The following is a 23825-nucleotide window of genomic DNA, read 5'->3' on the forward strand; positions in this document are numbered from 1 at the left end:
GAATTTCCAGCAATCGCACAGAAAAAAAAAATACCCATTATCAACAGGGAAATAAAGACTACAGGATGTATGGAGGAGGGGAGATAGCTGGGGACGGATAGGGATCCTGCAGACTTGCTGCATTCAGTTTCCAGCAGTCTTTGGGAGAAGAAGGCAATAGTTGTGTTTTTTTTTTTTTTCAAAGAGGATTTGGAAGTTTAACAAAAGAGGGGAGGAAGGAGGGGGGGGGGGGCTATGGATCCAGATGCTGCTTATTCAGATCTCTGCTCTTTTCTCAAGTTACACAAGATGAGGGAGGAAGAGAATGAAGCTGCTCCCTGGGTTTTAACAGAGGTATTTTTCTTCCCCCCTTTCAGTTACCCGTCTGCTTGTGTACTTTATATTGTCGGGTTTTAAAGAGTTTTATATGCATTCTGCTGTCTAGATGTGGATTCAAGAGAACGGGCTGGAAAAGTTTCAGAGCTGTTTGGAAAACTTCTGAAATTTTGTTAAGACAAATAGTTTTGTATTAAAACAGATTTGGGAAAATTCTTCACTCTTCATAAACGTTCTATAGTTATGCTGATAGATCTATAGACAAGATAGTAATGGATTGTCTCAGATAACTCTATTGCTTCCTTTGCCATGGGGGAATATTTCAAACGGGAAAAGGGTGTTTACCAATGATTCAGGGGACTATTGGTGTTTTTACTATTAAAACAGACCAGATTGCTTTATTTCATTAACATATTATAGTATATATATATATATATATATATATATATATATATATATATATATATATATATATATATATATCTATATCTATATATATATATATATATATATATATATATATATTATAGTATATTTGCAGGAGAACATTCCGAACTGCAAAGAATATCTATGTTGGTTGTTTTTTTTTTGTCTGGGATAAATCTGTGTTAAGGATAGTTGTCATAATGTAAAGATTTAAATGACACTTGTGGCATTTGACAGTATGCACGGAGGAATGTACAATACAGAGGCATAGTTTTCTCGATTTCTGCTCCAATACCATTTTAGGTGCAAGTCTGAGTCATTGGGATTCTGCAAAACATTTTAGACACTTGGTTAATCATTCAGCCTGTAATCTGTTTACAGAATGTTGCTGCAGAGTAGTTGCGGGTCTCTTGGCTTTCACATGCAATGACTGGTGTAGATATCAATTGGAAAAAGAAAAAGATAATAGATAAATTATATATATATATATATATATATATATATATATATATATATATATATATATATGTGTGTGTGTGTGTGTGTGTTAATTTGGGGCAATATACAACTATCTACAAACTGTGGATGCCATTTTTCATGTTTTATATCAGCTAGGTGGCGCTATGTAGTGCCTCTGGTGAGGAAATCAATATTTGTTAATCATGTTCGTGCCTCAATGGGGGGCAAGGTCTCTGCATACACTTAACTCATCCCAATAAGTGACAAACTGGACGTTTCTCTTTTAGTGCTGCACTTAAAAAACCCCAAAATAGTTGCAGTCCAGCAATTATTAATTTGTGAGAGGAATCGCGGAATATTGATTGATGTGAGATACAAGGTTCCCGGTGATTGACAGGCTGTACTGTCATGAATTGACTTAGCTCCAACCAATTGGCAGGCTCCATGGAGTGTAGGCTCCATGGAGTTATTCTTTGTTCAGCATTAATTATGTTGACATGAATATTATATTTGAATAATTACTGAAAAACATTTGTATATGTTCCCTTTCAATTTACATTATTTTAACAGCCATGTACAAAATACAAACTATAAATATGCACAGACTACATTGAATGACCACTGTTCCTGAGAGCTTACATTCTAAATTGTTTTTTTAATACAAGTAAAGTTGAGGCACAGAGTTATGTGTTTATTTGACCTGGAGAACAATCCCCTGACAGATAGACTTATTGTGATATTTTACTGTTCTGTGGTCTGATTTGGGATTCTAGGAAGATGTTTCCGGCTCTGTGTAACAATTCAATATATTACTTGGCTCACATTGTAAACTTCGCCTTAGTTAAACTCACTCGGAGGTTAAGCCTTTCTTACTGTCAGCGTTTATGAGTTAAATCACAAAAACAAAACTAGCTTAAATAAAAGTATGCCAACAAATAAGAGCCACTTGTAACATATTATCGGGCCTGTTTAATAAGACGTGGTGATAGGGCTGGTCTTCTATTGCCATTTATCACAGCGATAGAAAGCCTCCTATTGCCGCGATTTATCAATGAAATCTGTGAGCGATACTCACCTTTAAACCCATTGCTGTTTTAAATTATCGGCGATTTGCTAGAATCATTACTTAAAACATTTAACCCCTGGACTTTAAAAGAGAGTAAATAAAAAATGTTTGAAAATAGAATAAAATTATGTAAAAATATTTATTTTAAAATAATTCTGTTTTGAAAAAGCATTTTTTCATTGATTTTCTTCTCTCTATCGTGAGATGGTGATAACAATAGAAGAATTGCATTGGTAGTGCCACACTTCTTGAAGTAGGCTTCCCTATACTTTGAATGGGTAAGCTTTTACTGCCGAGACCTGGTGATGACCCTTTGATAGATAGAACCCCCTTCACCGGTTGATAAATAGAGAAGGACGTACCAGATCTGTACACAGGTAACAGTGGTAGAAGTTACAAGGTGAGATCACAGGTAGGGACCACAGTAATCAGCCATGGTGACAGGGAGCTGCTCTCTTTAGATAGTTCTGTGCTTCCTCTGATTGGTCACTGATAGGGAATAGCTGAGGCTGATTGGGGGGTAATTAGAATTCTCAGAGAATAGTCTCCAGTACTGCAGTTTAAAGAATAATACTGCAACAAAGAATCCAGAGTTCGGGTCTAGGGAGGTCCTCACAAAAATATGGAGGCCTGGATTTGTGCTAAGACAACACAGAACCGGGAGTTATTTAGCAGGGATGGTAAATTGCACTTTTTATTTTCTTGTTTTGTATATTGATAAATTATTTCTATATTCTAAAAAACGTAAGTGAGTCTAATTAGGGCTGAATGATTCCAAGACCATGATGATCGATAATGATGTAGGGTGAGGTTGTGGGGGAGACGCAGAAAATGTGGCTTTGGTGGGAAAGAAATATGATTGGGCAATACTGACATGACTAGACCATAGGTGTTACACCGGAGGGTTCGGTTTAATATCGGCTGTTTCACACGTTCAGCCCAGTCTGATATTAGATCATGGACCAGCAGAAGGATTAGATGCGGACATACTAATCTCCCTGTTACCGCACCACAAAGCGCATGGTCCCTATTCTATATCTCCGGCTCAGATATTGAGGGCTGAGATGGAGCATGAGATCCCGGCAGGACATATGGGGCTATACGGTGACATCATAAAGTATCTGAGGTGCAATTTGTCCATCAGGCGATATTACGTGGCTGTATATTGCGCACATGGGGCATATAATTAATAATTGCATTTACGCTGGGGCCAGGGCCTGATATAGTGTTCAGCGTGCCCTAGGCTAATACACTGGTAGCGCCCCTCCGCTTTCCTCACCAGGCTAATAGGTGGTAGGCAAACCAAATTTGTCCTTAATTTAATCGGGCTTCCTTCACCTCACCTTTCCTTTTCGAAACTCAGCTCCACTTGGTTTTTTAAATGTCACATCGATCTGTGTCACTCATTTAACTTGATTAAAAACAAAACTTTATAGTGGAATGGGGTCTGGACAGTGGCGGATCGCCCTGATCGCCCCCCCCTAGCAGGGGCTTGCTGCCGACAGCTGCACACTGTGCAGGTCCGTTCAACAGTGACAGTGTGCTGCCCGGCTGCTCTGATTGTGTTTTAAACACAATCAGAGCAGCGGGGCAGCACACTGTCACTTGCGAGCGGACCTGCACATACTGTGCAGCCGCCGGCAGCCTTAGAAGTCGGAAAGGGACGGGGCCTAAATCGCCCCCCCCTACATCGCCCCGGGTATAGCAATTTCCTAGATCCGCCCCTGGGTCTGGTGGAGCGCTACTGAGGGTGAAGGGGGAGGGGTGCGGCTGTCACCCCTGCGCCTGTCGCCATCTACTACTCGGTGATCCTCAGGCGTGTACTTGAGGATGACTCATTGTCTTCAGCCTTTACCATGGGAATACGTCAAGATTAAAACCTAACAATTTCTTTGATGTCTTCATTTAACTTTGGAGAACAACTATTCTTTTATATTTTAAAATTAATTTCAGTTTATCCCTCTCCCTATGACAATTTTGCTCTCCCCAAAAATCGTGCGCCCTAGGCCGCAGCCTATTGGATACTCAGACCCTGGCTGGGACATAATCAGGGGGGCAGTATGGTGCGGTGATCTGAGAGATTTGGCAGAGACCTATGCACAGAACAAAGTGTCCTCTTCAAAGCTAAAAGTGGTCGTCTAACCTTCTGAAAAAGGACAAGTGGAGGTGTTGCTTATAACAACCAATCAGTTTCTAGCTGTCATGTTCTAGAATGTACTAGATAGATGATAGCTAGAATCTGATTGGTTGCTGTGGGCAACATCTCCATTTTTCCTTTAGGCTGGGTACACACTACAGTAAATTTCTCTCGATGCGATATCCTTAACGATTTTACCAACGATTGCTAAAATTTTAAAAAAGTCCTGCTAAGCATGTCGATCCATGTGTACACACTAAACATGTTTTACACGATTTAGCGTCAGATCTGTGTTCTTCATCTCATAATCATCAGCTGAAAAGATGGTTAGCTTAGTGGTTAGCACTTCTGCCTCACAGCACTGGGGTCATGAGTTCAATTCCCGACCATGGCCTTATCTGTGTGGAGTTTGTATGTTCTCCGGGTGCTCCGGTTTCCGCCCACACTCCAAAAACATACTAGTAGGTTAATTGGCTGCTATCAAATTTCCCTTAGTTTCTTTCGGTATGTGTGTGTGTGTGTATGTTAGGGGATTTAGATTGTAAGCTCCAATAGGACAGGGACTGATGTGAATGAGTTCTCTGTACAGCGCTGCGGATTTAGTGGCGCTATATAAATAGATTGATGATGAACAAGATTTTTAGTCCGGTTTAAAAATCAAATGAAACGATACGATGTGCTTTGGAGCGATAATCGTTCAACATTGGAGCGTACACACTGATGTGATATCACGCCAACAGGTCGTTTATCGTATGATTGGCCGGATAATCGGCTGAAAACTCTGTAGTGTGTACCCAGCCTTATAGAAGGTTTCATACATCTAGTCCTCCGGCTCTTTATATAACACAACTTTATTTGCAGATGATCATTACTTGTATTTTAGCTTTAGTTTATATTTTTTAGAATAAGAACGGATCCGTGTACACTGAAAACCACAAACTCATGCTGAATGTGTTACATTGGTTCTTTTATATTGTTTATTGAACAATCACCTCAGAAGAGGAAGTCCTGCACATTACGTAATGAGAAGCAGAAGCAGATTCTTCTCTGTGAAACCCGAGATTTGTTGTGTGTTACAAATCTTTCAGTGATAATTAAAAGAGGGGGTCTGCCAAACATGTATACCTCACTGAGTCCATACAGGTGGCTGCTATAGGCTCTCTGGGATGACCGCGTAGGAAGAAGAGTAAATTAATAGATTTCCTGAGGTGAAATATCAAATGATTTAATTTTCCAGTTGGAGCGTGGCTGAGAGTCACGCAAGGTAACATTGAGGTTACCCTGAATGTATCATGCTGTATACCTTCCTTGTCAGAGAGCCTACCCTGTGTATTGTTGTGAGCTTATTGGTGTAATAATTAGTGTGTAATAAGGTGTCTTAATATATCAATCCCTCACCGAACTAGCAGGTTGCTGGGTGTCTTGGGATATGTGATAGATTCAGCCGGCAGGTATAGTTTGTCCGTAGTTTAGAGACCAGGCAAAAGAAAACAGGACTCCTGATTATAATTATTATTATTATTATTATTATTACATATGCCAACACATAGTATTACTGCTACTGATTTAGACATTTGCAGCAGGACTTCAATTCTTTACATTAATTCCTTTTATTTTGCTGCCTACAGATCTTGCTTAATTTTTTTTTTAAACTGCTCGTAAATTCTCCTAAGTTTGGTAACAAGTAAATATATTGTATTTACTGTTTGGGGTCTAAACACTCCAGCAAAACAAAGTTAGATCCTCAATCACTTAGCACTGTGATCTGTCACTGTGTATTATTATTTTATCTCTGTGCTTCTTTATTAAAGGAAACTCTATAATAAAAACAAAAAGCAAGTGTACACACAAGTTAGTCACTGAATGCAATATATATATAAATAAATATATATATATATATATATATATATATATATATATATATATATATATATACATATATATATATGTGTATATATATATATACATATGTATATATATATATCTATATATGTATGTATGTATATATAGTAGAGAGGTTAATGATAATTATATCGGTTGCAGCCGCCAAGTTTTGTTTGTGACCCTATGGGGGGAATGCAGTTCCCCCCAGAATACCACAGCGGAAAACCTATTACCGTTAATACAGCAATTTTAACCCTGCTTTCTGCTCGCGGCCCAACTGGCGTTGAAATTACCGTATTAACGGTAATTACGCGCACTATTACCGTAATGACAGTAATAGTGCGCAGGCCGCGTTACTTTTTACAGTAACGCGGCCAATTGAATTCCCACCTATAAGTCATGAAGACGAAGTGACCTCAAATTTCCACAATCATTTATAGTCGGTGGTGCGTTATTCCTTTATAATATTCAAGTTTTCCTGACTGACACAATGGCCACAGAATTCAATGTCTATAGAGATAGGGCAGCACAGTGGCCTAGTGGTTAGCACTTCTGCCTCACAGCGCTGGGGTCATGAGTTCAATTCCCGGCCATGGCCTTATCTGTGTGGAGTTTGTATGTTCTCCCTGTGTTTGCGTGGGTTTCCTCCGGGTGCTCTGGTTTCCTCCCACACTCCAAAAACATACTGATAGGCTAATTGGCTGCCATCAAAATTGACCCTTGTCTCCCTCTCTGTCTGTCTGTCCCCCTCTCTGTCTGTGTGTGTCTATATTAGGGAATTTAGACTGTAAGCTCCAATGGGGCAGGGACTGATGTGAATGAGTTCTCTGTACAGCGCTGCGGAATTAGTGGCGCTATATAAATAAATGATGATGATGATGATAGAGATATTACTGACAGGAGTGCAGTATATAAATATATTTGCATCACTTGTGCATTATACTTTTATAAACAATGAACCAGTTCCGTTTCACGCCTGGTTTCGCTCTAGAGAACACCCACGTTTTATAAGTAACTATCCGTAAACTTGCAGTAATGAGTCGGTTACGTGAATGGCAGCTCCGGGGGTGGATTTAGTAACTGAAACTGTCTTTATAGCCTGACAAAGAAAAATGAACATGTTATTTTGTTTCTAAATTTACACCCATTTCTGTGCAACAGCTAAACAAATATCACAAGACAATAGAATTTGCTGTCCGGACTGTTTCAATGGGAGATAAGTGTCTTCACCCCGATCAGGGCAGGAAGTGTTCAGGAAGGAGAAACATTTCTAATGAAACGATCGTGACAAAGACACGTGAGCCGGCTGTTAGAACAGATAATAGTGGTGGAATCTCTGACTGAAGTTTATTATCTTTTCCTATATTCCACTTGCTCTATAAATTTATGTAAAAGATTCTTGTGGCTCATAATTCAGTTTATTGGTTATAGAGATAGAGCTGGATGTGGGGAAGATAACACATACCTTACAACTATTGTGTGGGCGCTGACGCGAAGGAGGTGTGGTCCAGCTCCCCTTCTCCTGAAAGCAGTCTTTCAATGCCCCGCCCAATGGTGACAGGTGCGTGTGGCACCTATTCATTACTGGAAGAGGGACACAGCTCCCCAATTTCTGTCCCATGGGACAAAGTTGTCCCGATGTGGACGGTGGGACCGGCCCCTCAAATCGGGACTGTCGGGAGGTGGCAGATAAAGAATGAAGGCTTCATCTATTGTGTCCAGTTCAGGGGCGGAGCAGGGCATCGCTGGGTCTGATATAATTCGGGTTAGGGTCCAGTGATGCCTGACAAGCCCCTGAGGCACCGCTCTGCTCTTCTTTTGGGCCCTTCGCATGCTCAGAAAGCCTCCTGCTCTCCCCTCCCCAAAGGGGCTCTGCAAGCAAGTGCCCAGTGATCGCTGAAATGGGTCCTCGGGGGAGGGTCTTCGCGCAATGCTGGGCCCGTTGTGGCCACACCCACTGCAGTGATGATATTCCTCCACTAGTCCAGTTATTTATGTATGTTAAAGTGCTCTCCTCATCAGCATACAGTGGAGGCAGCCGTTTTGCAGTCTGAGACAATATTCATGCAAAGACAACCTATACCAGGAACCAGCGTCATCCCATTCTTATGTTATTTTTGAGGAAATGTGTCTGGCAAAAGTCCTAGGTGAAAAATACTGTTTGTAAAAAAAACTCTAAAATCCCTCCTTCTCGGCAGTTCCCTCCAAGACCTCCGCGGGTTGCAGTTCAATCACCTCTAGTTGCTCCACCTGGAAAATGTTGGCTGTGTAATTGCTGATGATTTGACCTCTAGGGGCAGTCACATGATGCCAGAAGGAGAATGGAGGCAGCAGGAAGCCACAGACTGAGAGTTATATAGTGGAAGGAGCAGGGTCCCCCAGCAGCACAGAGTATATCAGGAGATGCGTGATGTGTCAGTGAGGACAGGGCTGCATGTGACAGGGGCAGTGACATGATGTGAGGAGGGGAATGGAGGCAGCAGGAGGCCACAGACTGAGAGTTATATAGTGGAAGGAGCAGGGTCCTCCAGCAGCACAGAGTATATCAGGAGATGAGTGATGTGTTAGTGAGGACGCTGCATGTGACAGGGGCAGTGACATGATGTGAGGAGGGGAATGGAGGCAGCAGGAAGCCACAGACTGAGAGTTATATAGTGGAAGGAGCAGGGTCCCCCAGCAGCACAGAGTATATCAGGAGATGCATGATGTATTAGTGGGGACAGGGTTGCATGTGACGGGGCAGTCAGATGATATGAGGAAGGGAATGGAGGCAGCAGGAAGCCACAGACTGAGAGTTATATAGTGGAAGGAGCAGGGTCCCCCAGCAGCACAGAGTATATCAGGAGATACGTGATGTATTAGTGGGGACAGGGTTGCATGTGACGGGGCAGTCAGATGATATGAGGAAGGGAATGGAGGCAGCAGGAAGCCACAGACTGAGAGTTATATAGTGGAAGGAGCAGGGCCTCCCAGCAGTACAGAGTATAACAGGAGATGAGTGATTTGATGCTCTAATTAAATTGGAAAGGGAAGACTGTGGTGTCATCTGTATGAAACAACGTTCATACATCCAAATAGTTCTATGTATACCTGACTTCCTGTCAGAAAGTCTATTTAAGGAAATTACACTTTCCACATTGGATCAACTTTTTGGGATTAAGGGGCGTATTTATGCACGGGCGAAAATCCCTATTGCTGGTTAAAACGGGTGTTCACGTGTGCGATATAACTTTTTATCACTTAGCCCTAAATAACAAGGTAACCCAGGTTGACCTGAGCCTATATAACAAGTCTCAAGGCGGTATATGTACTATAGGTACTATACTTATTCCATTATCACCATCCTGAGATAGCGATAACAATAAAGTTTTATTCTTTGAATAAAGTATTTTTCTAGTGGTCAATTAATGTTTTTTTAAAAATATTTTTTGGTACTTTTTCTATTAATTAGCAGACCTAAAAGCCCCTGATAATGTCTGTGAAGCGATAAGTTAACCGTTCTCGATTTCGGCCAGTATCACGGAGAAGCTGAGGATATTTAGGCGAGGCGACATTTTATTGATCAGTTGCATCGTAAGTGATTTTTGTATCTCCGTGATAAGCAGCGATAAAAATCGTCTTTATCGCCGTAGTCTGGCTTCTTTTATAAATAGACCCCTATATCTGATATAGATTTCCCCACTGAGTCCTAAGAGGCAGATTCAATTAAACGCGAGCTTATTAAATAACCCCAGACCGCAGTCCCCATTGAAAATTAGGGGGACTGCGGTAAGATTGGAAACTTAATGCAGGAGGTTTCTATAATATATCTTCTGCATTAGGCTTTTGTTACATAGGTAATTAACTTAAGAATGCCTAAACCATGCAGAAAAAGCCATGGTTTATGGTTTAATAAATAGGCCCCTTAACCTTTGGTTGAGATGCAGAGCATACTTGCCAATTCTCCCAGATATTCCGGGAGACTCCCGAATTCCAGGTTAGTCTCCTGGACTCCCGGGATAGCGGCAATTCTGCGCATTTGCCCACTGCCAGATTTCGAGCCTCCAGGATGCGATCATTTTGGCCGTGCCCCAGTGGTAATTTGACGTGTTTGTGTCATTAAGTCAAAGGGGGGGGTTAAAATGATGCGATTCTCAGAGCCCCGTCCCCTCACGCCCAGCAGCCCCTCCGTGGCTCATGGAGGCCAACGGTTGGCAACTCTAAATTCTACATCCTTATATCATAATTGTTTCTTGAAGCTAATAATACATTATTACCATATGCAAACTGATGAAAGAAAAGCTTAAAAGTATTCGAAATAATCTCATTATTAATAACAATTATAATAATACAGATCTTCCAATGTATAGTTCCCCCCTTAGTATAAGGGTTATATTTGGAAGTAATTAATGATGAATCGTCTTTCCGCACACAAACACAGCTTGGATGTATTTAGAGATTGTATTCACCACTGAAGCACACAGATAGCTAGTAGACTAATAGAAGGTTAGACAGTGACTTAAACTAGACTGTGTGAAAAGGACCAAAAAAAAAAAACCCAGGAAAGACAGAGCTTAGAATCTATCTGTCTTAGAATCTATCTGTTGTTGACTACTTCTATAGTGTCACTTGTTTCTTGCCCTGCTGATCAATCAGGCAGGTTTGGAAGAGGTTAAACGCCCCCTGTCCACCCCCACTTCAGCTCCAGCTAAAATCTGGATTTGTTTTGAGGTCTGATTGAAGACCTGCAGGTTTTCCAAGAATGAAAATCCCAAGTGGAAAACCCAATGAAAGCCAAATCTCTTCCAGGAATAGCGGGGAAGAGGAGGGCGCAATAAATTAAACCAAAATATATGTCGGGGGATTTTTTTTGTATTTTTTTTAGGTGGAAGGTAGTAATCTGATGCTGCAAGCTGACGGTGCATTCCTAGGGACCCAGGAATTTCGGAAACAAATTGACTTTTAGAAAATAATTTTTTCTTTTAAAAAACAGGTATGGACAAATCTAACTGTGTTTCTTACGGATTTGTACATGCCATTTTTTGTTTATTAATCATAATTGTCACTTTAGGATGATTTTGTTGTTTCGGGTATCAGAGGTCTGTTGTTAGAATGGGCCGAGGAAACGTGTGGGTCTCCGTTTGTGGCAGGACTACAACTCCCAGCATGAAGGCTGGCAGGACATTTGGCACGCTGACCACTTCTTATTTAAATTGCAAATAATTGAGATTGCAAATGTCAGTGTAGTTTAACAAATGGGTTTGGCGGTGTAAAATAATATAATGACATATTGTAATGGATGGGGAGGTGGAGAGAATCAAAGGCCATTCCAGAATCAATTGACGGATGAGTGATGGAACTTAAATTAAACATGTAATAAACCCTATGTACAATGTTCCAAAGTTTAACTGCATCAGGTATACCAAATCGTCTATGTTCCGTTATATTATTTAAAAGCAGCCAAGCATTTAAGGACAAGAAGCGGTTTTCTCTGCTTGATAAATGAACTGATGTCGCCGTCCGCAAAGAGCTCTATGGGACGGGTGGTATTCAGCTACAATAGGGATAACACTGCAGAAAACTGTGCACGTATCCGTTTACGCCGTAGTCAAGGCCTAAGACCCACTGATAAACAGACCGCTAAGACAGAGAGGCTGGTTTTGGGGTTTGTTGGCAGACTTTGAGATCCAGGGTAAGAGATATTTATCCCTAATGGTTTAGCTTATTTTAGTTTTGAAAGGCACATTATAAATGTTACATTTTATCAGTTATTCATTGTGTGATTCCCAGATATCTCATCTTTCCTTTTCTCTATCCCATATTAGCAGAATATCCCTGTGCAGTAATTCAGACATTTGTTGTTGGGTCATTAATATATCTATGTACAATTTGGTCATAAGGAGTGTCCCAAAAATCAAACACATCATATTCATAAAAATAATACATTTTGCAAAAAAGAATCAAGTAAGCAAAATATGGGGTAAATGTCCTGCAAGGTTTCTGGAGAGTAGTTAGTAGTAGATAAGAGTGGGATCTCATTGGGGCAGCACGGTGGCTCAGTGGTTATCACTTCTGGCTCACAGCACTGGGGTCATGAGTTCTATTCTTGACCATGGGCCTGATTCATTAAGGAACTTAAATTAAGAAGTTTCTTATTTAAGTCTCCTGGACAAAACCATGTTACAATGCAAGGGGTGCAAATTAGTTTTCTATTTTGCACATAAGTTAAATACTGTCTGTTTTTTCATGTAGCACACAAATATCAACTTTAAATTTCAGTGTACAAATAAGCTATCAAGTATTTGTGTGCTACATGAAAAAACAGTCAGTATTTAACTTATGTGCAAAACAGAAAACTAGTTTGCACCCCTTGCATTGTAACATGGTTTTTTCCAGGAGACTTAAATAAGAAACTTCTTAATTTAAGTTCCTTAATGAATCAGGCCCCATGTCCTTATCTTTGTGGAGTTTGTATGTTCTGCCAGGGTTTGTGCTTTGGTTTCCTCCCATACTTCAAAACCATACCCATTGGCTGCTATTAAATTGACCCTAGTCTCTGTGTGTGTGTGTGTGTTGGGGAATTTAGACTGTAAGCTCCAATGGGGCAGGGGCTGATGTGAGTGAGTTCTCTGTACAGCGCTGCGGAATTAGTGGTGCTATATAATTAGCTGATGATAGACATAATGAGCTATGTGAATACCAATCAGTGACATATTAAGAGACAACACTTATGCATTTTATAGGGTACGGTTCATGCACTGAACGCACATTGTACATCGGTAACGCTGCGTCCAGGGGTAATTAGACACGGTGTTATGTCTCATGAGACTGTTCAAGAAGAAAATAAATCAATGAAATAGAGTTTTCTCCACGCCCCAGTCGCTGCTGCTATTAGAGAATTAATGATCTGACCTGTTGTTGCCGGTATCTTGGTCATTATTAGGAAAATGAATAGCGTAAGTGAAGAAACGGACTGTGACCTGGATTATAAAGCGCCTCACTCATATCCATAACAGTAATAATATGTTTGTTCTAAATGGGTCATTAGACAATTAATTAAACTTGTCGATGCTCCAGGGCACACAGACAGATTTATTGAAAACAGAGAATCTCTAAGCGTTCCTTTGAGATGAAATGAGAACGTCAAATGATTGTGTTTTTCTAGTGATTTCCACTAAACATAAATGTACAAATTAATCAAAATGACAAGGTATCTTGTACCTTTTACATGCACATGTATTTACAAATTGGACTTGTAATACAGAATTAAACATGTTTAAAATGTATCTGACTGCAAACAATAGAATTCCTCAGGATGTAATATCCCCTGTGTATTTGTAAACCCAAACATGAAGTTTTTTTATACCGTAGATCTGTATAGACAAGCAGAGGTTGTTCCTTATATCCATATGTCCGTTAAAATACATCTCACATCACTAGTCGGTGGCCTGGATCAATAAACAAATTGTCCTGTTTATCAACAATATATCCCAGAGGATTAGCTTACAGAACGGATGTACATGAACTACATATATATCACTTTCACATACATGAATACATGTCTCATACAAGGGAGGGGAATTCAGTTGGACGCATTACTCTCGAAAGTAACGCGGTCTGTGCACTATTACCGTTAGTACGGTAACTTTTACCGCTGATATTTGGTCCCCTCAAGGGGTTTTAGCAAAAATATGTAATTGTATATTCTCCCACCATCTTATAAAATAAATAGTTGCGTTTATGTCAAAGATCTTCACTTCTTAGATGTTTCTGAAATTTTGTTTTGTGTGAGCATTAGAACATTTACAGGAATAGACCAACATGTAGTCAGTCAGAGCATTAGAACATTCACAAGGATAGACCAAGATGTGTCCAATTAGAAAATTAAAATGTTCACAAACCTAGATAATACTGTATCCAATCAGATCATTGGAATGTTCACAAGGCTAGATCATACTGTATCCAATCAGAGCGTTAGACCGTTCATAAGGCTAGATCATATTGTATCCAATCAGAACATTAGAATGTTCACAAGGCTAGATCATAATGTATACAACCAGAGCATTAGAATGTTCACAAGGCTAGATCATACTGTATCCAATCAGAACATTAGAATGTTCACAAGGCTAGATCATAATGTATACAACCAGAGCATTAGAACGGTCACAAGGCTAGATCATACTGTATCCAATCAGAACATTAGAATGGGCACAAGGCTAGATCATACTGTATCCAATCAGAGCATTAGAGTGTTCACAAGGCAAGATCATACTGTAACCAATCAGAGTGTTAGAACGTTTACAAGGCTAGTTTATAATGTATCCAATCAGAGCATTAGAACGTTAACAGAAATAGACTGAGCTTTATCCAATCAGAGCAATAGACCAAGACTAGGCTAAGCATGGACACAGGATGTTCTGTTGTCTTCCATCCATGTTCTGCACAAGTGTAATCAGCAACTTCTTCACCGGATCTAACAAACCCTATTTGTAGTGTTGGTGCCAAATGGTAAACTCAGCTCAGATCGAACATTAAACAGGTACAAGGACAGCGCCCATTTGTAGCCCTAACTCTGCTCCATGGATCCAAGTTACCAGGTCTTCATCTTTACTTGATAATTATACTTCAGCAAGTGGAATAACTGGCTGATATCCTTCCTTCTAGCTGCTAGTCTGTGTCACTGTGTGATGTCAGATTGCAGACAGCCCTCATCAAGTAATAACATTTATATTAAATGTCCATATATAGGGTTTGAGGCATCTGTCTATTTATGACTTTGGAAGGTTTAGATGATAATATATTTTGATCTATGTAAATCTCAGCCATGAAGAAGGTCCTGCTCTATATATTCTGGAAGTGACACACTACATGATTGAAGAACACTCCAACAAGATAAAATCTGAGGCTATATTCAAACTGCTAAGAAAATATAATGTATTATATGTGCTCAAGTGCTGCTTGTTGGAGGAGGAACATTATTATGGAGGGTGCACAGGAATTATCACTAAGTGGATGATCATTTATGAAAACTGGAAACAGTGCTGGCTTATACACGCTAAAGTGCACTAGAAATATTACAGTCAGGGGCAGATTGTATTAGCCGCCAAGTCCAGGCGGACATGGCCTCCATGTCCTGCTTGAAACTTGTCTTCTAATACTGTGCTAAAATCTACGCTCATTTTCTCCTGCATGTCTATGGGAAGCGGGGGCAACTGAGCAAATCTCCGCCGCGATGTGTCTCTGCGCACAATTCCGTGCTGTGCGCACTGTCTACAGTTATAAGAAGTCTGATAAACATTAAGCAATTGTGATTTATTTAGCACACTCTGGGCCTGATTCATTAAGGATTTAACTTAAGAAAGTCTTCTGGACAAAACCATGTTACAATGCAAGGGGTGAAAATTAGCATTCTGTTTTGCACATAAGTTAAATACTGACTGTTTTTTCATGTAGCACACAAATACTTGATAGCTTATTTGTACACTGAAATTTAAAGTTGATATTTGTGTGCTACATGAAAAAACAGTCAGTATTTAACTTATGTGCAAAACAGAATACTAATTTGCACCCCTTGCATTGTAACATGGTTTTGTCCAGGAGACTTAAATAAGAAGTTTCTTAAGTTAAGATCCTTAATGAATCAGGCCCTCTCTGTCCTTATTCTTAGGAGATTTGATTTTCCTGTGCACCCAGACAGGGATGAAATGATTTCAGTGGAAGAGAATCTTTCCTGTATACTGTGGTTATATGGTCACTCGCAATCCACCAGCATAAGCAGTTTAGAGGAAGAGCTTAATCATCGTCATCATCACTAATGTTCAGTTATTACACATCAGAATGTTATAACCCTTTACACTACCATGAGGTCACACACTCCCCTCTCTGACAGCAGTCCCCTCCCAATCATTGCTTCGCTCGGGATCCCTGCCATTGGCTAATTGCAGCCTTCAGTGCCGGAAGGAGCTTCAAAGTACTTTCCTTTTTCCGTGTGTCCCAATTTTCCACCTGAAATGTTTAACCCACAACACTTACTAATTTCCTATTCTCCTTTGGTAGGTAAGCCGTAGAGTCCTATATACTAACCATGATTTCTCCCCCTCCCTTATCACGGTAATAAAAAATCTGTTACTGCCACAATTTCTGAACAAAATCTCACTAACGCAACAGAGCGATGCTCAGTTGCCTCTGCGATACTTGCCCGCTGCGGTCATGTACCGCTTTGTCTAGCCAGTCTCAAGGGATCCGTGTTTTCGTGGGTTTCCTCCGGGTGCTCCGGTTTCCTCCCACATTCCAAAAACATACTGGTAGGTTAATTGACTGCTATCAAAAATTGACCTTAGTGTCTCTTTCTCTGTGTGTGTATGTTAGGGAATTTAGACTGTAAGCTCCAATGGGGCAGGGAGTGATGTAAGTGAGTTCTCTGTACAGCGCTGTGGAATTAGTGGCGCTATATAAATAGCCGATGATGATGATCTGCCGTGCGAAGCCCGACAGCCCAGTTCGCTCATAACCCGGTGGAATTGAAAGCCCAAAAGGGATTTCCATTACACTAATAAACAAGCAAAAAAATACAATAAATAGTTTTTAAAAATAAACAAATATATATATTTAGAAAATAGTGTCTATCAAAAAAACTGTTTGATTTAAGGAATAAAGTATTTTGTCACTGATTTTCTTCAGTTTTCGGCATCCTGAAAATGTCGATAACCGAACTAGGATCGCGACAGTACTCTCATTGGGAAGCTGTCACCAGCGGGACACCCGTTTTTTTTGGCAGCCAGGGGGCTCTCCGCCTTATAATAAACACACCCCATAGTTGGCTGACACCCTCTGCCCAGGTTAATTACCGCTGTCTCTGCTGTGTAAGAAGATGCCAGCTATGCTGTGGTTGCTGTGGTTATTATATACGGTTTATGCCATCGGAACAGACAGACATTTCGAGGTCTCACTTAGTGGTTACTGAGGTAATAAATCATATGTTTTGAGTTATTTGGTGGGAAAGGACGGACAGGACTCCGCTGGTGGGAACGAGGGTTAATTATCTGGTCAGTGACCTATTACTGGTTCACGTTTCCCATGATGCTCAGCAGCGGTGGTATAACCGGGGTGGTCTGGACTGGCTATAATTTGTGTTTTTCCAGTGGTTGGGGTAACTATTACAATTATTTGTTCTTAATAACTCAGTAACTCTCCTCATTGCTGGGGGCTATAGAGAATGACAGATTAAGCCGGGATTGTAGTAGTGTAAAAAGAAAAATCATTGGCAATTACGAATGTTCCTTTCTGTTTTTAACATCACTGAGAATGTTGAGTTGATGATTTATTTTTTAATTTCCACTACAAAAAAATGACAAGAAAATCTAATCTGTAAAATCTAAAATTGATAGTAAAAACCCTATTAGTAACATACAGTTATTTACACATATACCGTTCTTGAGAAGAAAAACAATTGACTATGATAGATAACCCCATCTCTCTTGTACTTACTGCTATAATGCCTTAGATATTATTTCAATTGGCTGGTAGTGCGGGCTGTCTTGTGGACTGAAGAGTCTTCAACGCTGATTACATGTGATCATTCAGAGCCAATGCGCCAAAGTCTTCCTAGTTTGATGATGTCACAGAAAGCTTCTCAGGAGCGCGGAGAAAATGCCAGGTTTTCCCAAAGATTGTGGTATACAATGAGATCAGAGCACACAGCGAGTTATTTACACAAAAGGGAAGGTTTTTGTCATACCTCCTCATATGTCTGTCCCCACCAGCGGGACTACGGCAAAATGGGGGCAGGGTCATGACGTGATCCCCCACCCCTGTAAAATCGGACTGTCCCACTGAAATCGGGACGGTTGGGAGGATTGTTGTGATATTTGTATATCTGCAAGAGATACATCTGTCTCCTTACACGCCAGCCAGCCTTAGCATAAATCCTGCATGATAGATACTACAGGGACCCTGCGTGTCTAGTCTGTGCAGGAGGGAGGGAAGATGATGTCATTGTAATATATGGGAAAATCTTCACAGATAACGTAATGTAAGGATTTACAGCGGAATGCAATGCAGAAGCAATGTGTTTATTGGTAACGTGAGATTTTGTAGACCATCCGCTCACATATGTCACAAACATTGCTAGCGACAGTGAATCTGTCACTCGCACACAGTGGAGGCCACCATTTTGTGGGCTAAACCATTTCTCGGCTCAATCGTTGGGAGTCTGTGACATCACTGGGGCATGAGGCAGTTGTTCCAGATGCTTCAGTGATGTCACTGGGTCCTAGTGAATTGATTGGTTGATAGTTGGTATAGCCCAGCAGTGGTCAACAACGTGACTCCCTGTCCTGATTTGAGAGCTCTGTCCCGCAACCCCGTTCAGGATCTGAGGACCCCATCCTGACCACTTCCCTAGTGAAGTGGGAGAGGATAGGGCTAGATGACAGGATCCTACATTGAGCAGCGGGGAACTGGGCCGCGATGACTCGAATCACGACGACACTGCCCCCCATCACCACCACACTTGCCGCTTGGAACTCTCTTTCCAGGATCTATGTACCGGAGGAGAGGTCCATAAAGTTGTTACCTATAGTATAGATGGGACTCTGAAGACCTTCTCGCTCAACAGAGAGTTTAAACCCAAAGTCAAGGACTTAGACTTGAACTTGAAAAGAGTTCTTGGGCTAGATTTACTAAACTGCGGGTTTGAAAAAGTGGAGATGTTGCCTACAGCAACCAATCAGATTCTAGCTGTCATTTTGTAGAATGCACTAAATAAATGACAGCTAGAATCTGATTGGTTGCTATAGGCAACATCTCCACTTTTCCAAACCCGCAGTTTAGTAAATATACCCCCTTTCTCTTCTAACTCAAAGGAAGGTCTTTTGAGGAGCACCAGGTGGGTGTTTAAATGCACCGGTCCCTGCACTATACCTTGGCCCAAACCAAAGGTGGCTCCATTCATCCATGTCAATCAGGGGCATCACTCGGTCATATACAAGCCAAGGGGGCGTTACAAATGTTTTTTTCATTGGCAAGACATTTTCTAGTTCAGAATGTTTTTTAAAAATATAATGGAGCTTTTGTAAACAATGTTTTACTCTCTGCCTCAAAACTGCAGTGCAAGCATCCATCTTTCTTCTGAAGGAACTAGAATGCTTGCTGAGTCTGTCTCCTTCATGTGCATAGAATGCCACTAGGGACGGGCTGGCTACAAAGGAGGGAGACAGATAAAAATAATTGAATAAGCCTGTCCACTGGGGAGTGGGGCAAAGTACATAATGCTGGCTGGTGTTACTGCAGACGTGGAGCTTGGAATGCAAGTTCTGCCATGATCAGCAACACCACCACCAGCTAGTGTCATTTACTCTCACAGTAAGCCCTGCCATTCAATGTCCATTGTAACTCTGAATAATCTCTGAACGCAGTGTCCAGCCAGGCAAATAACTAGCATGATATATGACGGCTATATGAGTCATTTTTTTAAATTGTTGTTTTATGAGAACATTGTTAGGTCCTGCAGTACATTTACCGCTGTCATAATCATGATTGTGAAATCCCCCAGGTGGTTTATATTTTGGAGATCTTGATGTAGTAATAGTAGAACCATTTGGCTTCTATATTAACCCTGACTAACACTGGGCAGTGGTATATGTCTTGTTTTATTAGCGCATTGGCCAGATTCAGTTTAAACAATTCCGGACTGAAAAAAATAATTTATTTCACCAATAATTTTTTTCCTCTGAGAGAGAGAGCTGTCACCAGACACACAATGGACCTTTACATGCAACAATACTAAATCAATCAACGTTACCGTGACATTATTTCTGCAGCCTTCAGTACAGGTCACCGGCCTATAGTTAGAGCACCATATATATATATATAAATGTGATGTAATCCACAGAGATCAGTCCAGTAATTAGCTCACAATGTCACGTGTGTGGTTGGTTCTCATTGGTGCCATGTTCGGCTTTTTATATTAATATTGTGCTAACGTGGCGTCAGCTGTGTGAGAGTGACAGGTATGTGGAAGAGGACTAAGTAACTAGCGGCCGACTGGATGCGAAGAGGCAAAGGGCAGCTGCAGACGCCTGTATTCTCACGGCTTCTTGGAAGATGGACATTGTTTATATGATTGGGGGGATCTGTGAAGAGCTCTCTCTCTGGGAGCTGCTGGTGTCCGTAGACACAGTCTGGCTCTTGTCCAGGCAGTGAGGCTCGCGGTCATACAGTAAGAGGAGGGGGTGTATTGGAGATGGAGGACCCTGAACGCAGAGCCGGACACAACTGCTGAGGAGATTTCCTAATCGGGGTCTCTATAACTTCTAAGGTACAGGATAAACTGATCCTGGGGGATCATTTATGTATGCAGCTTGTTAACCCCGTTGATGCTGGACAAATCAACAACCTTGACGCAGCTTAAGTTCTATTTTGCATAGGCAAAGTCAATGTGTGAGTCTGTACTTTCTGCGAGTTAAATGATAGCACTCCCGCCAATGGGAGTACCGTCAGTCTGGGGGATTTACAAAGGCTCTGCACTAAGCAATAAGGGTACACTTCCTATCAATATCCTCTGTACTATATTCAGCTGCTGATTGGACAGGAGCCCTGGGCAATCCAATCAGTTGCCCCAACACATACACCATGGCCCTAACTGCTTGAATAACTAAGGTGGGTTAAATTCCCCATGTCTGACACCGCTCTTGTCCGCATGGGGTCAGACATGGCAGACTGTGAGCCGAATGCAAGTTACTATAAAGGGCTCAAGGGAACACCTAGTGCGTTCTGGCTTAAGCTGGGTACACATGTATTTGATCTCACTTCAGATTTCTGTAACGATTTCACCAACGATTTAAAGTCCCGACGACCATGCAGATAATTGCGCACACACACACAATTTACCGTCAGATCTGTGATCTTCATCCCTCATAACCATCTGCTGATAAGATTGTGACTCTGTACACACTAAAGATATCTGCCTACACCGCTGGTCGTGAGTGCGTACACACTGCCACATTTACCCGAAATCGTTGCATTGTTGACCGTGATTTCTTAGGAAGTTTAGAAAACCAAATCAACAGATGCGATGGGCTTTGGTACGATAAAACTTGATCGTGGGAGTGTACACACTCTTGCAGTATCTGAACAAATGGTTGTGTATTGTGTAATCTGCACAATAATTATATTAGTGTGTGCCTATCTTTAATATCGAAGCTTCTTCAACTATTCGCTTTCTATCTAAGCCAAAACTCCATCTGGCTTTGAAAGCAAGAATTCAGTAACATATATACTTACTGACAGCTACAATCTCTACCTTTCTAAAGAGACATCCTGCTGTGAAGTTGCCAATTATATCCCATACTTGCCAACTTTTCCTCGTTGGCTTCAGGGAGATCCCGGGGGAGGTGGGCGTGCGGGGGTGGGGCTTGACGAATTGCATCATTTTGGTCCCGCCCCCTAAACGATTGTCACAATTTTGGCCAATTACAGCAGGGGGCGAGGCTAAGATCACACATTAAGCCCCGCCCCCACCACTTATCTATTGCGGTGGCGAGAACCGGGAGGTTGCCCTGCTCTCCCGGGAGCCTGGGAGGTCTCCTAGAAATGCGGGAGTCTCCCGGTCATTCCGGGTGAGTAAGCAACTATCCATTAAAGAAAAGCAGCTAATGAATCTCTAGAGACTGAAGTGTCTTTTACATTTCTGTCTCCATTACTGAAGTCATGTTGTCTTACCTGTCAGTCTTTGATTAAATCTTGGTCTCCATGAAAATGGCCCCCTCCATAGGCATCAGTACATGGACATAGGACACAATTTCTGAACTGTGTCATCATGCCACAGATGGCGAAGCCGACCACGTCTTGTACTGGCTCAGCATCAGGGAGAATGCCAGACTCTTCAGGGAGGGAGGGAGATCACCCCTATTTCAGGGAGTCTCCCTGACATTCAGGGAGAGTTGGCAAGTATATTATATGCTGTTTTGATTGTTAATTGTAAACCCGCGTAGTTATTTCTTTAATAAACAGTATTTAGGTCACATATTTATTTCAAATCTAATGCTTTATTATTATGTTACATAGGATACACGTGTCTTCTTTTCAATGCTTAAATAATCTGGGCTACTGTTAAAATACCCCAGTATATCTCTTACTGGATGGAGTACAGTCAGGCACTGCACTGGTTAATATCTGTATAGGAAATATTTACCATTTGTAGGTTTTATTGGAAACTTCTGTGTTGTTTTTTTGTGAATGATTGCTCGTTACAATGTGTCTGTCACTTCCTGTTATTAGAGATGTCACTTCCTGTGCTTAGCTGTGAGAAAATCCAACTTGACTTGAATACTGTGACAGTCACAATTAGAGGTCACTAGGGAAGGGTTCAGCTAAAACAGCGTGGGGTCTTCATGTATGTATACAACGCAAAGTATATTTAACATTCCAGTACATTATTAATATATTCCAAAGCCGGTAATGTTGTTTCTGTTAACTTGTGGGCTGGATATTTTGCTGACATGTATCGATTCAGGTTGAAAAGATAAAAGTCTGAGCTCTCGAAACCTCCGTCCTTCTCTGTTGGAATTGTTACGTTTGGTTTTGTCTATCTATCTATCTAATATCTGTCTGTCTATCTATCTATCTATCTAATATCTATCTGTCTATCTATCTATCTAATATCTATCTATCTAATATCTATCTAATATCTATCTATCTATCTATCTATCTATCTAATATCTGTCTGTCTTTCTATCTATCTATCTAATATCTATCTATCTATCTATCTATCTATCTATCTATCTATCTATCTAATATCTATCTATCTATCTATCTAATATCTATCTATCTATCTATCTAATATCTATCTATCTAATATCTATCTATCTTATATCTATCTATCTAATATCTATCTATCTAATATCTATCTATCTATCTATCTATCTATCTATCTATCTATCTAATATCTATCTATCTATCTAATATCTATCTATCTATCTATCTATCTATCTAATATCTATCTATCTATCTATCTATCTAATATCTATCTATCTATCTATCTATCTATCTATCTAATATCTATCTATCTATCTATCTATCTATCTATCTATCTATCATCATCATCATCATCATCATTTATTTATATAGCGCCAACATATTCCATAGCGCTTTACAATTGGGGACAAACGTAAAACTAATAAACAAACTGGGTAAAACAGACAAAGAGGTGAGAAGGCCCTGCTCGCAAGCTTACAATCTATGGGACAATGGGAGATTGACACATGAGGTTAAGTATACATTTTGCATCATGGCCCAGCCAGACTGCAAAGGTAAGGTGACTCATAAGCTAAATGATCCTGTCACACAACAATGTTGGTCCGGGGGTAGTTGTCTTCTGTGAAATTGTGTAACAGGCTAAAGGTAGTGAGGTTAAGAGGGTGGTTGAGGAATATTATAAGCTTGTCTGAATAGGTAGGTTTTCAGAGAACGCTTGAAAGTTTGTAGACCAGAGGAGAGTCTTATTGTGCGAGGGAGAGAGTTCCATAGAGTGGGTGCAGCACGAAAAAAGTCCTGTAACCG

The 23825-nt window shown here is 40.8% G+C and overlaps 1 protein-coding gene across 1 annotated transcript in view; it reads left to right on the forward strand.

Annotated features, from left to right (window-relative positions):
- The first annotated feature begins 204 nt into the window (after positions 1-204).
- Positions 205-23825, forward strand: part of DENND2A (DENN domain containing 2A) — an 82826-nt gene continuing 59205 nt past the window's right edge. Inside the window, exon 1 of the mRNA XM_075210375.1 lies at positions 205-333. The gene's annotated coding sequence lies outside the window, so the exon portion shown is untranslated. The remainder of the gene's footprint in view (positions 334-23825) is intronic.

The sequence above is a fragment of the Mixophyes fleayi genome, chromosome 4, assembly GCF_038048845.1.
Source record: "Mixophyes fleayi isolate aMixFle1 chromosome 4, aMixFle1.hap1, whole genome shotgun sequence".
NCBI lineage: Eukaryota > Metazoa > Chordata > Amphibia > Anura > Limnodynastidae > Mixophyes > Mixophyes fleayi.